This window comes from Amblyomma mixtum, chromosome 5 (genome assembly GCF_055824585.1).
Source record: "Amblyomma mixtum isolate Tamu chromosome 5, ASM5582458v1, whole genome shotgun sequence".
In the NCBI taxonomy this organism is placed as follows: domain Eukaryota; kingdom Metazoa; phylum Arthropoda; class Arachnida; order Ixodida; family Ixodidae; genus Amblyomma; species Amblyomma mixtum.
In genome coordinates, this window is record NC_143016.1 from 64,950,393 (window position 1) to 64,965,714 (window position 15,322).

Consider the following 15,322-nt stretch of genomic DNA (forward strand, 5'->3'; position numbering starts at 1 on the left):
TTAGCCTCACATAGCATAAAATTGTGGTACGCTCCATGCTCGATATGCGGACATGAAAATGCTCGAGGTCTCGCTGGTTGTAAGTAATCAGCCGCGGAGTCACTTCTAGTGACTGTCTCGCATGGACCGCGAGGAAGTGACAACCGCAGAGCAGAGCAGCCGTAACACAAATGCTTTATTCCGATTGTCGTCCACAAAAACCGCGCTACTTGGAGCGAATTTCAACAGTAGCACCAAGACGGTGTGTAATACACGAACTGACGGTAAGCGTTGTCCGCTCGCACGGCTATGCACTGCACAATATGCACTAGCGGTATAGGAGCGTAAGTCGTTTTTTTTTTTTTTGTGACGTTTCGGTGGCGGGACAGCTTGTTCATGCGGCTATGTTGCGCACTTACCCTCGCAGATTTTCCAAGATCGAGACCTTTCCTTCTATATTCGCTGTCCAGCGCTGGCGAACGTGTGTGTTACGTTCGCCCGTTTGGAAAGGGTGGATGTTCAACGGGCGCAAACTTGTGCCTTTCGGTTCCGTGAAGCTCGCAAACAATCGCATCCCGCCCCTTTAACTGTTTGTCGCAATTCTGGCAATCCACAACAGAGCATGTATTTTCTGTTTCCACATTTCCACTGCTGCGTCGAGGCATACACGCCGGCGACTTACGAGGCAAGTAATGACGCCGTGTTTCGAGCGTACCCGTGGCGCCATCTGGTATCAAATGGAAGAACTGCGCGCTGTAAACGGTCTATATGAGTGACTGGTGGCTAAAAAGCGATATCAGTGGCGTAGGTTTTCGCCGGTGTATTTAGAGAGCAGTGTAAAAAATGGCTGTGGCTCAACTTGGTTAAGCCGGGAAATCGCGAAAGCAATACCCATGGCTACGCCCTCGTTCACATGATAGTCGTGCTGTTGTAGTGCTTGTGTGAAACTTGTTGTATACCTTGGTGCTGCTGTGGTATCACTTGGCTAATCTATGTAGCTCGCACGTTCTCGCTGAGCCGCATACTGGGCACGTCGCTTAGCGAGTCTTGTTTCACGCTCTTCCTCTGTCTCTGTAGCTCGCCGCTCTCTTTTGCGCGCATTACGACGAGCCTCCCTAGTGGTAGGCGGCATCGCCGCGAAGCAATGTGAAGGCGCTGTTGGTTGGCACAGCTACTGCTTTCTAGCGACGTGAGTCGAGCATAAATCTCTTCAGCGTTAACGCCACATTCGCGCTCCTAGCGGAGAGCGCAGGAGTTCGGCGCCCGTGGTCGTGGCCGCCGCGATCTGCTCCGGCGGCGGCGCGCGCCGTTGCTCAAAAGCGCGCTTCGATCGCGGAGGCCACGCCGTGGTGGCACCGCCGCGGCTTGCGACGGCGCGAGTCGGTCGCCCTTCTCTTCGGCGTGACGTCACAAAGCACCTGTTGCGCTCCTAGCGGAGAGCGCAGGCGTTAGGCGCCGGTGGTGGTGGCACCGCCGCGCCACGGCAAAGGCTGAAAGTGCTAGTAAAGCTTTCGCTTTTAAAAAAAATAAAATGGCTGAGGCTTAACGTGGTTAAGCCTGGAGAATGCGAAGCATCATCGTGTCGCGTAATTTGGAGGCGCACAACCACAGCGACGACGCGAGGTGGGCCCCCGTTTCTCCACTGTCGTGACGTCATCGTGTCACGTGGTGTGACGTCATGTATCACGTGATTTGGAGGCGCACAACCACAGCGACGGCGCGAGGTGGGCCCCCGTTTCTCCACTGCCGTGACGTCATCGAGTCACGTGGTGTGGCATCATCGTGTCACGTGATTTGGAGGCGCACAACCACAGGGACGGCGCGAGGTGGGCCCCCGTTTCTCTACTGTCGTGACGTCATCGTGTCACGTGGTGTGACGTCATGTATCACGTGATTTGGAGGCGCATAACCACGGTGAAGGGCTGAAGTGGTAGCTAAAGTAGTATGCTTCGCATAAAAATTGCACCCCTAAGTGTGCATTTTAGTGTCTATAACTGGCACCCTCCCAAAAGGGTGAAAAATATGCTTGTCACACCCATACTAAAGGTGGGATCGTTACAGTTGCACCCCTTTTCTGACTGTTTTACAGTACAGCTTCATATGTTTTGATTGCTTTAAAAGACGCTGATCAATTTTTTGGTGGGTGCACTTTTGGAGGGAAGCTATGCATTCCCTACGAAAAGCTGCCAACGGCCTGTCTAACTTTGCACTAGTGTTACGCCGTCCCCAACTGCAATTATATATCTTTCACGGTGTTTCCGCATCTGTTTGCTGTGGATTCAGATTTGTGAAATGTCACGGCTTGACGTACAGGCCGGCGGCGAGAACGGGTGAAGACAGGGAGCACAGAAAAACAGGGAGGTCCACCAACAGCAACGTCGTCGTCGGCGCGCGGCAAAACACTCCTCGTCTTTATCTTCCACTCGCGACAATATGCATGATGTTCACGGCGTGATTTTTATGCGAAGCATATTACAATAGGTAACTCAAGCCCTTCGTGACGGTTACACGCCGTGCACACCACGTGACACAATGACGTCACGACAGATGAGAGACGGGGCAACAACTCGTGCCGTCGCTGCGGTTGCACGCCGTGCAGACCACGTGGTATGGTGACGTCACACCACGTGACACAATGACGTCACGACAGATGAGACACAGGGCTCCAACTTGTGCCGTCGCTGCGGTTGCACGCCGTGCAGACCACGTGGTATGGTGACGTCACACCACGTGACATAATGGCGTCACGACAGATCGCCGTCACGCGCTGGGAGAGGGAGAACGATGCCATCGCGCAGACGCTGCAATGTCCTCGAGCGGCATTCCCGCGTATTTCGAACGCGCGTTCACACTCGATGTAGGTAGGTAGGTAAAAACTTTATTGATGAACCAAGTAAGGGAAGGAAGTAGGGGAGGTTTGGTTGGCTTTGTTCTTAATCCCGGTTGGCGGCCATGAGTCCATGACTTCTGGCGACCTTCTCCGCCCATTCCACCAGCCTCTTCTGTGAGGCCGGCTCGGAGCTGGAGACCGCGATCTCCCAACCGTCTAGGTCTGTGAGGTTCCAGCGAGATGGTGGTTGGAGTTCTCGGCATATGAATAGTATGTGTTCAAAGTTTGCTCTCGGAGCCCCACAAAGAGAGCATTCGGGCTTGTATTGATCCGGGTGTATTAGTGCCAGATAGGCCGGTGAAGGAAACGTTCTGGACTGGAGTTGCCTCCATATAGTCTGTTGTTCCTTCGTGAGGGTGTGGTGTGGTGGTGGATATGTGAGCCTTTCCTCTCTGTAGTGTAGCGTGATTTCATTGTAGGTGATTAGTCTGTCCCGCGCGCAATCCCTCTCCACTGTTCGGCCTGCTCGGTTGACGTACGCTCGAGCAATAGAGTGCGCCTCCTCGTTTCCGGGGTTGCCTGCGTGGGCTGGCGCCCAAACTAATTGAATTGGTCTGGGGTCGTGGGGGTTTGATTGGAGAATTTTGTAGGTGGCAGAATGGATCTGTCCCTTTGCAAAATTCCTGATTGCGCTTTTGGAGTCACTCATTATGAGTGTGGCAGTAGAAGATGCTATGGCCAGTGTTTTGGCCGCCTCTTCCGCTTCAAGGGAGGTGGTTGCCCTTATCGAGGCCGAAGCCTTGTGTTTGAGGTCGTATGACACCACGCTACGGGCGTACGCTGGGTTGCATGGATATTCTGCCGCGTCTACATAGGCTGCGTCTTCGTTGTCCGCGTGTTTTTTATACAGGGCTTTGGCGCGTGCTTCGCGTCTTTCCCGGTTGTGGGTTTGGTGTACGTTCTTGGGTAGTGGGTGGACGATTAGCTTTTCCTTGATTTGCTTAGGAATGCTGTGGGTGTTGTCCGGAGGGGGACCCGTTGGTTTGATGTTTAATGCGGCTAGAATGTGTCTGCCCGTGTTTGTGGAGGATAGTCTGTCCAATTGTGCTGTGCGGTGGGCTTCAGTCAGTTCTTGTAGAGTGTTGTGGACCCCCATGCGGAGGAGTCTGTTGTTAGAGGTCCCTTGTTGGAGATTTAGGGCCGATTTGTAGGCCTGTCTTATTAGCGACTTTACTTTGTCCGCTTCCATCTTTGTGAGGTGAAGATAGGGGAGTGTGTATACCATTCTGCTAATCACGAATGCTTGCACTAACCGCCTTAGGTCATGTTCTCGCATGCCTCGGTGCTTGTTTGCTATTCTTGTGATTAGCCTGATGGTTTGATGTGTCATGATCGTGAGTTTGGAGAGTGTCCCTGTATTGAGGCCGTTGCTTTGAATGAACATTCCCAGAATGCGGAGTTTCTGTACCTCCGGTACTGGGAGGCCGTCGACCTTCACGTGTATAGAGGGGTTTCCCTTTTTGTGACGGTCCGCGGTCGGGTGGAGCAGCAGGATTTCGGATTTGGTCGGCGAGCATGCGAGGTCTATACAGGCCGCGCACTTGGCTACCGCGTCCGCTCCCGCTTGGAGGGTTTCCTCCATTTCGCCGACATTTCCCGTGGTCGTCCACAGGTAAATGTCATCTGCGTAGAAGGAATGGGACAAATGTGGGATGCGCTGTAATTTTCGTGCCATCGGTATGAAGGTAATGTTGAAGAGTAGTGGAGATAAAACGGAGCCTTGGGGTGTGCCCCTGCTTTCTAGGGGGAAGGGGGAGGATTCCGCGGACCCAAACCTTATCTCCGCCGTTCTGTTATTCAGAAAGGCGGTTATGTAAGCGTGTGTTCTAGTACCTACGCCTAAGTCAGATAGGGCGCTTAGTATGGCTGTGTGCTGGACGTTGTCAAACACTTTCGTGAGGTCTAGGGCTAGTAGTGCTCTCGTGCGCTTGGCGTGTCTAGGGTGTAGAATTTCTTCGGAGATCTGAAGCATCACGTCCTGCGTGGACAAGTTGCTTCTAAATCCCAGCATCGTATGGGGGAAGAGATCCTGGCGGTGCATGTGGTTTTGGAGACGGTGGAGAATGACGTGTTCGAGGCGTTTCCCCAGGCATGAGGTGAGCGATATGGGACGGAGGTTCGCCAATTGAAGTGGTTTTCCTGGCTTTGGAATAAAGGAGACCTTAGCGTGGGTCCATTCCGGGGGGAGGGTGCCCTCCCTCCAGTGTTTGTTGAACAGTTTGGTTACGGCTTGGATCGAATTTTCGTCCAGGTTCCGTAATGTTTTGTTCGTGATTTTATCTCCGCCCGGCGCCGACGTGGTGCGCAGTTTGTGCATAGCTGCCCTCACTTCCCACGTCGATATGTCTTCGTCGAGCTCGGGGTTCGGAGGGCCTGAGTATTGGGGGAGTGGGGTCCTAGGTGTGGTTGTGAGATACCTGTCTTTTAAGTTCTGGATCAGGGTGCTGTCGTCCACATCTAATTTGTGAGCGATGCGGGTTACGTTACGTTGTTGGATGGCTTTAGTGTTCTCTGGTTCCAAAAGGCAACGTAGAAGTTTCCACGTGTCTTTCAGTCCCAGATTTCCCTCCATGCGGTTGCAAATCTGGCCCCACTGTTGACGGGTTAAGTGTGCTGCATGTGTCTCAATCTTTTTTACTAAGGCCAATATCCTTAGTTTTAGATGTCTATTGTGTTTGTTTTTGAGCCACCTTTTTTGCATACTGGAGTGTGCTTCCCACATGTGAAGAAGTCTGCTGTCCACGATGTCCGTTTCCCGATGGCTGGGGACTTGGGATGTGGCACTTCCGACGTCATTCGTGAGCGTATTCACCCATGTTGAAAGATGTTCTATCTCAGCAGGGGATTCCTTCCGGAGATTCCTGAATTTATCCCAATCTGTGATTGTAAGTTGTCGTTTTACAGAGGGGATGATTGACTTCAGTACGAAGGTTGTTTGAATGATGTAGTGGTCGCTGCCTAGGGAGATCTGCGTGTTGACCCACTGACATTGTGCGATGTTTTTGGTGATTGTGAGATCTGGGGTGGTGTTTAGCTGCACGCTGTTTCCTATGCGCGTGTGCTGTTGTGTATCATTAACGAGAGTTAGGCCCTCATTTTGCATTAATGTCCAGAGTTGTGATCCCTTTCTGCAGTTATGCTTGTAGCCCCAGCTTATGTGTCTCGCGTTAAAATCTCCTAGGATTAGTAGCGGGTTTTTCGCGCTGATCTTTAACGCTTTTCTAATGACGGCGAGAAGAGGGGCTCCGCTGCTTTTTGGGGCGCTGTACGTGTTGAGGATGAATAAGCTAGAGCTTCTTCTAGTTTTTGGAAGGAGCTCTATCAAGTGGCAGTCTATATTTTCTTGTTCGATTGGGTGATCTGTAGCGGTGTAGGCTCTATGGACAAGGGTGGCTATCCGCGGGGTGCTGGATGTGTTTGGTTGGTGAGGGGTGTAGTTGAGGAGTTTTGCAGGGGTTTGCGTCTCCTGCAACGCGATTACCGCTGGGATCTCCGCATCGGAGAGTGATTGTATGAAGAGCTGCAGGTTGCTGCGTTTAGAGCGGTAACCTCTGCAGTTCCACTGCCACACTGTAAGTTCCTTGCGTGTTGCTTCCATCATGAACTAACTTAGCGGGGGCGATTGGGTTGAATGTGGGTTGGGTGGAGGAGAGTTTGTCTAGGCTGCTTTGATGGTGAGCAATGATAGCATCTTGTGCACTCATCTTTTGCTCGAGCGCTGCCAAGCGGCTGTTGACTGTTGCTGCCCAAGTTTTTGTTTCCTTGGACATGTTTTCTATCTTTTGTTCGATGATATTAATAGACCTAAAGATTGTCTCGAGGGACATTGCGCTATCGGCTGTGGTAGAGGTCGGTTCCTTGAAACGCTCGCTCCACCGGGCAGGCGGACGCGGCTTCCGTGGCAATCCAGGCGCTCACCCAACGCGCGTCTCGGGGTTAGTCGGCGTTCCGCTGTAGCCATGCCGTTGTCTTCCCCCACGACGAAGGCTTCTAGTGGTTGTATTAAAATGACCAAGTATTCAACCAAGGAAAGCCATGTATTACCAAGCCTAGCCATCAATATGCTTCGCATCTGACCAGGGTTAACCAAGTTAAGCCTCAGCCATTTTTTCTGAATATATTTTAAAAAATTACCAACGATTACGTTACTTCCTAATGCGAAATTTGGGCGCAACTAATCAGCTGTTTCAGCGTTTCGATAGATTGAGGCAAAGAATTCGAGCAAGACATGTAGTACAATTACAGACAATTGTTATTTTTCACACATTTTCTTAAACACTCCACTAACAGTTCTTGATTGTTATGAAGGAAGCTCTGTGGTCGGAGAAATAGATGGATATATGCTCGACTTACTGCGCCAATGCATGGTAAAGACGAGGTCTACGTTAAAGTATTTCGCGAGGTTGTCACAGCCGTGGGAGGCATTACGAGCGAGAGGAACGGCATATTCTCCCGCTTAAGTGTAAATTCCTGTTCGTCTTTATATCTACATTAAAGTCCCCACCCACCCTGCAACTCTGGCAGGTTGCAATTAATGGTTGATCGCGGGAGTTCGCTCACCGTTGTCAGCGCTAACGCATACAGCCCACATCTCTGTATACATATAAGCGCGATTCAGGCGTCCACTGACCCAGGGAGGCAGTTATTCGCACTTCCCTTCCTTAAAATGATCGGTATGTGAAACGTTGCCAACGCCAATGAACACAATGAACGCTGACGGCCTATGGCTTCAGCGCCGCGTCGGTCGGTCGGTCGGTTGGCCTCAAGTAGAATGGCACATACTCACTACGGGGGAGTGGACAAGACACAGGCGGTGAACTGTTGGAATGATTAAGAGTTTTAGAGGACAAGGAGTATTAATAGGGTATAGGCTGACAGATTGGACGACGCAACGAAAGGGGTCCTGTCAGCAGGGAGATCGAAGATGGGACGACGGCTTTATGTGCAAATTTGAATGCAACATATGGAATGGTCCAATTTTGTATTGACTGAAAGAGAGACAGAAAAAAAAATAATAAATTAGAAGTTTGATAATCAGAAAAATGAAAACAAATAGAAAAATAAATAAATAAAATTAATATTAGCATGGGAGTCGCTCTGTTTCTAGAAGAAATTTTTGAACTGCACAGCGCGTACTCCTGTTGCTTCGTCCAAGCGAAGTAGCGCCAAAGGAAAGAACAACCTCAGTGGACAAAGGCAGATTGATTGTAAAACATTTTATTCGCCGGGAAGAGCTTGGCAAGAGGTCGCGTTAAGTGGTCGAGAGTACATAGCCCTCGACGACTTTGTCAGCCCACTCCACCGCCAAAACTTGCGTTCTGGGGTCAGAGCTAGCCAGCACGGTCTCCCACCGCTCGAGAGAAGGAGCTGTAACTAGATCACCCGGAGGTGGCTCTATTTTGCAGTCCCACAGGATGTGATCGTAGGTAGCACGTTGGCCACAGTGTTTGCAGTTTGGGTTGTAAAGATCTGGATAAATGTGCGCGAGGAGTGATGGGGTGCATATCGATCTCGTCTGTAGACGACGCCATGGACGTAACCTCTTGTTCTTTAGTAAGTCTTTTGTCTGGAGGGGGGAAAATTCTCCTCTCTAATTTAAAATGATTGGTGAGATCATGATATGTGATCATTGAGTCCTTCGTGAAATTCAGGGAGCCAGACTCATCCACTGCCCGGTCGACGAAACCTCGGGCTTTATTGTGGGCTGCCTCGTTCCCCGGATTCCCCGAATGGGCTGGGACCCATATCAATTCGGAATAATTTGGTGAGAATTTGGTTGCGTTAAGGATTCTAAGGGAGGTGTTTGTAATTCGCCCTTTAGCGAAATTATTGATACCCATTTTGGAATCGCTGAGGATAATGCTCCCTTGGGTATGTGCTAGGGCGAGGGCTATAGCCGCCTCTTCTGCCGTTTCAGAGGATTTCGTTTTGATTGTCGCCGAGACGATGTGGTCACCATTCTCGTTCACAACCACAATTGCAAAGGCATTGGTATTTTTGTATTCTGCCGCATCTACATAAAGTGTTGCAGCGCACTGTCTGTATTTCTTATGTAAGGCTTTGGCTCGTGCTTGTCTTCTACCCTCATGGTATAAGGGGTGCATGTTTTTGGGGAGTGGTTTGATTAGTAGGGCCGTCCTATAGTCGCGGGGTAAGTCTACTTTAGCATCGTTATTCGTAGGTTGAAAGTTAATTCCGAGCCTGGTAAGAATACTCCTGCCAGTTCTGGAATTGGCTAATCGCGCTGTTTGAGCCATTAAATGGGCTTCTTTCAGTTCATTGTAGGTGTTATGTATTCCTAACCTCATAAGCCTTTCGGTTGAGGCATTTAGTGGGAGTCCTAACGCAGCCTTATAGGCCTGCCGTATCATGCTATCCAATTTGTCCTTTTCTGCTTTCGAAAATTTGAGATAAGGAGTGGCATAGAGTATCCTGCTTAGCGCAAAGGCCTGCACTAGGCGGCATAAATCTCTTTCCCTCACCCCTTGTCTGCGGTTAGCTATGCGGCGGATTAATCGCGCCGTCGCTTCTACCGTGCGTTTTAGCTTATTGAGTGTGTCAGCATTCTTTCCATTTGTTTGTAAATACAACCCCAGTATTATCATGGTCTGTACCTCTTTGACAGATCGTCCATTAACATAGACGTTTATTTGCGGGGGGGATGTCGTGGTACGCCTACCTCTTTGTTTACGACGGATCACGAAGAGTTCAGATTTTTGCTCAGAACAAGTGAGGCCGGATTCCCATGCGCATGCCTCAATGATGTCCACTGCTGCTTGGAGTGTGTCTTCTATGTAGCCTTCGCATCCTTTGGTTACCCAAAGTGTGATGTCATCTGCATAGAACGTGTGATGTAGGTCTGGTATTTGTGCCAGTTTGGGGGGAATTTTGATGAGGGAGAGGTTAAAAAGGAAAGGGGACAGGACGGAGCCCTGTGGCGTTCCTTTACTTCCTAGTGTGATTGGGGCAGACTCTATTGTTCCGACCGTTATCACTGCTGTTCTGTTAGTGAGGAAGGATCGGATGTAGTTGTACGTCCTTTCTCCGGGGTTGATTTCTGACAAGCTTGTCAAAATGGCTTTGTGGGTGACGTTGTCGAAAGCTTTAACAAGGTCTAAACCCAATATTGCTTTCGTTCCTGTTCCCTCGTCAGCTTCAATTATGTCCTTGTTAAGCTGCAAGAGTATGTCCTGGGTAGATAGTTGGGCCCTGAATCCTAACATTGTTTCAGGTAGGAGGTTCATGTCCTCCGCATAGTTTTGGAGCCTATTGAGGATGACATGCTCCATGAGTTTGCCTAGGCATGATGTTAATGAAATTGGGCGTAGATTCTCAGTGCTGAGTTCTTACCCGCTTTAGGAATAAAAGTGATTTTCGCGTGTTTCCACTCTGGTGGTATGTTGCCTGCATGCCAGTATTTGTTCATAAGGTCTGTAACCGCCGCGATCGACGTTGCGTCTAAGTTCCTGAGAGTCTTATTTGTTACTTTGTCTGGTCCTGCCGCAGATGTTGTCCGCAGTTTTCCAATTGCGTACCAGACCTCTGCGTCTGTGATGTCTGCGTCTAAATTTGGATTAGGAGTCCCCCGGTAGTCTGGTTGTGTGGTACCATCATCCGTGTTTAGATAACGTTCTGCTAGCTCTTTGATTAGGTCTTCAGTTGTACCCTCATATTTATGTATGAATCTGTACAGTTGACTTTGTTGCACGGGACGTGTTTGTTCTGGGTCGAGCAGGTGTCTTAGAAGATGCCATGTCTTCTTATTTCCGAGCTGTCCATTGACGCTTTCACATATTTGGTTCCATTGTTGTGTTTGGAGAGTAAGTGTATGTTCCTCGATTCGCCTCTCGATTTCAGCGATCTTTTTGCGTAGTCGCTTCTTGTGTTTTTGCTTCTTCCAGCGTTTTTGGAGGCCTTTTTGTGCCTGCCACAGGTGTAACAGCTTTGAGTCTGCAATCTGCTCCTCCTTCTCAACTGGCACCACAACGCTAGTGGAGCTGACATCCTCATTCAGGGAGATAACCCAGTCGCTAAGGTTAGAGATCTCCTTTGGAGCTGTTTTGTCGCGAAGTTGCCTGAACTTGTCCCAATCCGTGGTTCGTATTTCTTTTGCTTTGTTTTTAAGTTTTGTCGTGGGGAAGGTGATGCTAAGGATGAAGTGATCACTACCAAGGTTTTGCCCGGTGTTGACCCACTTTGCGTCCTTGACGTTTTTAGAGAGGGATAAGTCTGGAGATGTGTCTACACATACACTGTTACCCATGCGTGTGTGGTCGCTCGGGTTGTTTAGCGTTGTGAGCCCTAGTGACTGTATGATTTGCCAGAGCAGGTCCCCTTTCGGAGTTGCTTTGGTATATCCCCATGCTGGGTGTTGAGCGTTGAAGTCTCCCACAATTATTAGTTGAGCCCCAGCAGCCAGCTTTACTGTGTTTATCAACAAGTGTGGGAGTCCATTGCCTTTGTTTCTGGGCGGGTTGTATACATTAAGGATGAAGAGATTTGAGTCTCCTTTTTGCCTTGGTACTATTTCAAGTAGGGTGTAATCTTCTTCCGAACCATTTATAAAATGTTGAATTGCGGTGATATTTCTATGCACCAGAGTGGCTGTGAAGGAGCCGGCTGCGTTACTAGTATCATAATGAGGTGGCAGATATGCTTTATAGCCTGGCAGTGTAGCCCTGCCGCTAGCTTCTTGCAATGCAATCACGTCTGGGGTTGGAACAGACGGTGCTTGTTGGATGTGGAGCTGCAAGTGGGCCCGCTTGCGGCGGAAGCCTCTGCAGTTCCATTGCCAAATTTCAAATTTTTGGCGTGGTGCCATGTTGGGTTATAGATGGTTGTGGCGTCGTGGACAGATCTAAGATGGGGGGTAGGCGGGCCTCGATAGTTGTAAGCCTATCCATTATTTGCTGCATGCAGGTGGCTATTTGGGATACCTGTCCCTCTAGTGTTGCAAAGCGAATATCTATCTCTGCAAATTTGGTAGTAACGAGGCCTTGGAAGGTTGCTTGTTCTGTTGATATAGCGCTAGTTCTCTCTGACAGAGTATTGATGTCTGCCCTGAGTTTGGTAGGCGCTTTCGACGGCTGCGGGGTGTCGGCTTCTGAAGCCTCGGCCTTTCGTTTGGATTCCTCGCCTTCTTTTGTAGGAAGCGGTCTTTTAGTTGCTATTCTGGCGTCTGGGTCCGTCGCGTTATGGGCCGAAGACTGTGCAGACAAAGGCAGACCCAGCTAGTGAAACGGAATTTCTAATAGCCGCCTCCTCAAAGAAGAGAATCGGCGGCAGAACAGCAGGAAGTGATCCACTGTCTCAGGCTTGGCACAAAATGGGCACAGTGGAAAAACCGCCAGACCAGATCTGTGAAGGTAGAAATTTAGCAGAGGAACTCGGCATCGCAAACGCGCGTTTCTGGCGCAACGTTGTCGATGCCAACGCATGCAGCGCACATCTGTCACTACCGCCATGCCATGTTAGAGGGCAACTCCAGCGATTTTTCGATGTTCATCGATCGAAATGAAATTTTAAGTCTGTATTCTTTATGTTAGTCTGATGTCTCATGTAAAATTTCGCACCTGAAAGCGGCGTAGGTTTTTCGCAAGCGAATTTTGAAGACAAGCGCTCCTCGACGCGAGCGCCACCCATCGATCGAGCAACTTCAACAGGCCACCCTGTACTGTGACTTCACTAGCGTGTCGCCGTGTCAAGCTGGTCGGGCGCGCGCTGGCGTTGGCAGTGCAGGGGAAAACTGAAAATTGATTTTGAGGAAAGTAAATGACGCAGTAACAGACACCCGAACCGCGACGTAAGGGAGGAGTGAAAGAAGAAAGGAAGAAAGAGGTGCTGTAGTGCAGGTCTCCGGAATTATTTCGACCACCTGCGCAATTTCGCGCCATCTCAACGTGCCTGATGTGATGTTTGGTTTATGGGGTTTAACGTCCCAAAGCGACTAAGGCTATATATGAGACACGCCGTAGTGGAGGGCTCCGGAAATTTCGACCACATGGGGTTCTTTAACGTGCACTGACATCGCACAGTACACGGGCCTCTAGAATTTCTCCTCAAAAGAAATTCAACCGCCGCGGCCGGGATCGAACCCGTGTCTTTCGGGTAAGCAGCCGAGCACCATAACCACTGAGCCACCGCGGCGGCCCTGATGTGATGTGTACGCCTGGGTCACGGCAGTGATGTGTACGCCAGAGTGATGGGTCACGGCAGCTTCTGATGTGCTGTGGGCTGCACAAATTCTTCATCTGTGACAACGGGCGTGGTCTACCATAGGTTTCCTAGCGATAAGAACCTTCGCGACAATTGGGTGAGAGCTGTCCGCCGTGTAAACTGGTCTCCGAGGAATCATTCCCGCTTGTGCTCGGAACATTTCGCGCCAGATTGCTATGAAGACATCCTGTACCTCAGAGGAAGCTTTGGACTCACTAAGGCTTCGTTCAACCGGCGCTTGAAGGCAGATTCTGTGCCAACGTTATTCGAGTACAACCGCCCATCGCAGCGGCCAGCTGAACGAAGCGTGGCCGTCAAGAGGAAGCGGACCACAGTGAGCGTGCTCAAAGTATGTTGGATTGTAGAACTGTAGCTGGCGTGAATTCACATCCAAGAGCTCGCCGTCGAGACAAAGCTTCGCAAAGAGAGGACTGTTGCTGATGCATTCCCCTGTAAGGACGTTGTGCACAGCGGCAACGTCCCGGCAGCATGCACCGCTGAGGGCGCTGCTGACTGATGTATTCAATGGCGACACGAAGAGCGGTGAGTTCTGCACCCGTCGAAGAAGTGCGGTGACCTGTCCTAACTCTAATTTCTGTAGTGCTTGCGGGTATGACGACGGAGCCAGAAGAAGTGATAGGGTTCACTGAGCCGTCGGTGTAAACGTGCACCCGGTTTGCATGGTGCTCATGTAAATATTTAAGGGTGACTTGTTGTAGTTCTGTCGGCGATGTCTATCTTCTTCCTGATGCCAAGTATCGAAAGAAGCACACGGGGATTGTGCAGGCTCCAAAGTGGCGAGGACGGTCTAGAGGCGGGTGTAAACTGTGACGGCAGAATGGCGGGATGTGCGTCAATGATGTCTGTAAACGATGTGCGCGGCCTGGTAATAGGAAGACTGGCAAGATGGTGAGAGGGAATCCGGGAAATGTGCCGGAAATGTGCCCTCAGTGCGTCAACTGTTAAGTAGGTAGGGATTGGATGCTCCTGGCGATGAGTACAGATGCGGCCGTAGAGGCACATTTCGGCAATCCTAGGCAAGTCCGAAGAGCTTGAGCTTGAGCGCTTTGCAGACTTCCTATGTTTGTTTTTCGAACATTTCCAAGTACAGGGAGGCTGTAGCGAAGAAATCCCATGAATAAGGCGTTGTAGAGCTGCATCATCGACCGCACCGACGCTCCCCACGACTTTCCCCCAAGAAAGGCGAGAACGTGAGAAATCGCTGTCAGTCTCTTTTTCATGTATGAGATATGAGGGGTCCATGGTAGATTTCGGTCGATGATTACTCCCAGAAACCGATGGCTCTTTACGTAGGGTAGGGCGCATCTGTTTACAGCTTGCTTGCTTTTAGCGCCTGGCGGATTCAGTAGTTCCAGCGCTGCGCATATGGTATAGATTTCCCTGTCTCCTCCTCCGCACCGAGACGTAGTACAAGCTCTCATGCTTGCGAATGCTTTACTTTTGTCAAGTTGAAGGCGCGGTATTTGGTTGTGCAGTAGAAAGTAGCGCTGTCAGAACTTTCAGAAAGGTTGGCATGCCGAGCAAGGCGTGTGTTGAAGAGATGTTCGAAATATGTTCGAACACATCACTTTCACCTGCCCATCCTTTATCGAACTCCTCAATGCTTCGCTCACTGTCAGCAGGCGGCGGCAAGCGTCGGGGCGAGTACTGTCGACGAGGGAGACGACCTTCGCTGATCATTCAGGAACATAAAAAGATACGTGGTGTGCAGACGTTTTAACTTGCCTAACCTAAATTCTGACGACAAAGACAATGCTGCCGAGCTCCATTAAGAGCAGTTTATCGTTGAATATCGACTGCAACTTGAAACTTAATTTGTGAAACTTTCGAAATTCGAGTATTTCTCGGTGTCCGAAGGACTTCAGATTTAACCACAAGCTTGCCCAGTACTTTGCGAACAAACTCTTCATCTGTGTAATGTTTCGATTGCTCTCGTAGCTTTCCTTTTGCAATTTTCAGTTGCGCATCATACTGACAATGAAAAATAGTATTATAGTGCTGTATTTTACGTTCAGCCCGAGGACATCATCATCATCATTTTACGTTGCAGCTATTTCGCCTCAATTTGCATTCATTTTTTTTTTTTTCAAACGTCAGACAACTAAAAGCATCTCGTTTTCTAGAGTAGGTGTTTAAGGCGCAATTACCATTTGTTACTGTCCTGTACAATAAGGTATATAAAATTGCAGCGTGCGTTTGCATGCTGCAATACCAAAT

General features: G+C 49.8%; 1 protein-coding gene across 1 annotated transcript in view; it reads left to right on the top strand.

The window, feature by feature from the left end:
* Positions 1 to 15,322, top strand: part of LOC149342460 (uncharacterized) — a 134,889-nt gene that overhangs the window by 118,963 nt on the left and 604 nt on the right. The gene's annotated exons all lie outside the window — the stretch shown is intronic.